The sequence below is a fragment of the Ascidiella aspersa genome, chromosome 7 (genome assembly GCF_963924565.1).
Source record: "Ascidiella aspersa chromosome 7, kaAscAspe10.2, whole genome shotgun sequence".
Taxonomy (NCBI): domain Eukaryota; kingdom Metazoa; phylum Chordata; class Ascidiacea; order Phlebobranchia; family Ascidiidae; genus Ascidiella; species Ascidiella aspersa.
Window position 1 is genome coordinate 28,257,407 of NC_139453.1, and position 1,504 is coordinate 28,258,910.

Sequence of the window (1,504 nt, forward strand, 5' to 3'; positions counted from 1 at the left end):
ACAGTTGAAGTCCTGTAGGGCGTGGGTTTAGCTAGAGGTGTAGATTATGTATTCTACGTTAAAACATAATTTATTCGGAGAAATGATTTACATTTAACGTGTTTCAGACGTAAAATCAAAACCAAAGCCCATACGGAAGTGTAGGTGGCATTTTGTGTACATTTCAAATCGATCTTTTTCTTTGAAAATACTGAAGTAAAAAAATCACTATAGTTAAAAGCAGGGATGCGGAGTCGGTTAAAAACAACCCGAGTCCGACTCCGGCCAAAAAAATACACCCGAATTCAAGTCCCGAGTCCGACTCCGGCCAAATGTAAGATTTTGTCGAGTCCCGAGTCCAGCTTCGACTCTACAGCCTGTATTTTACCCATTTACGCAACTAAATTAAGGTGGATTTTCTGCAATCCACTCATATTGGTGTCATAATTGATCCACCCGCATTACATGGTTTAAAAATATTTCACATTTGCTATTACGCCTTAACAACTTACATTTTGCCGCCTTACAGTTAAAAAATTTGATACTGCGCATGCGCACGTCGGACTCGGGACTCGGATAGTTTTACGCGGTCTTACTCGAGTCCGAGTCCCGAGTGACTCCGGCAAAACAAACTGACTCCGTCGAGTCCCGAGTCCCGAGTCCGACTCCGCAGCCCTGGTTAAAAGTAAGTTATTTGCAAAATACATGATTTTAAATTGTTCACAACAACAATTAAAAATTAATTGATTGTGGTGAAATACTGTCTCGCAAAGTAGAATCTTCTAGTTTTCAAGTTACGGAATTACAAACTTTTTGGGCAAATGTAAAAGTAACCAACTCAACGCACACAAAGCTTTGCAAGTGCTTAAATTGTTTTTGCTCGCTAAGCCAACAGTGCGGTAAATTGCTTCCCAACATTTGCTAAGCCGATGCTCCAGTATAGGTCAGTTTGACCAATGCAAACAATCTCGAGGGCAGTTTAAACAACGATGACAGCGCAGCTATTTAGGCATCGCAGCCACCTACTATAGCCGTAGGCTATTTACATTATTCAGTGCTGCCATGTGCGTATGTGGTCATCGAGGAAATTGCCTTAGTTTGGTTTGCGGCCTACTACTTACCTAACGCTATGACCACGTGTTGAGTGGATTTATTATTATTCTAGAAGCACAATATTTGGGTTAGGGTGCCGGTTAGCGTTTGGGTGAGAGTAGGTAAAATATTATTAACATAATAATGCTTAACCCACCCTAACCCAGACACTTACCCACATGTTGAGCCAAATATTGTGCGTTGATTTAACAATTGTTTAAAACGCTGTGGTAGGATTCTAGACCAGCGATAATTCTGAAATGCTGGTGGATATCTGACAGTAGAACGGCGGTTTAAATGCAGACAAATAGCATTAATGTTATAATTAAGTATTTCATTTCATAATTCGTACTGATAACTGGTAATTTTCTGTTAATATTGGTTTTACATTTTATAACTTATATTTTTGTGAAAGTTTTATCCGAAGAATAAC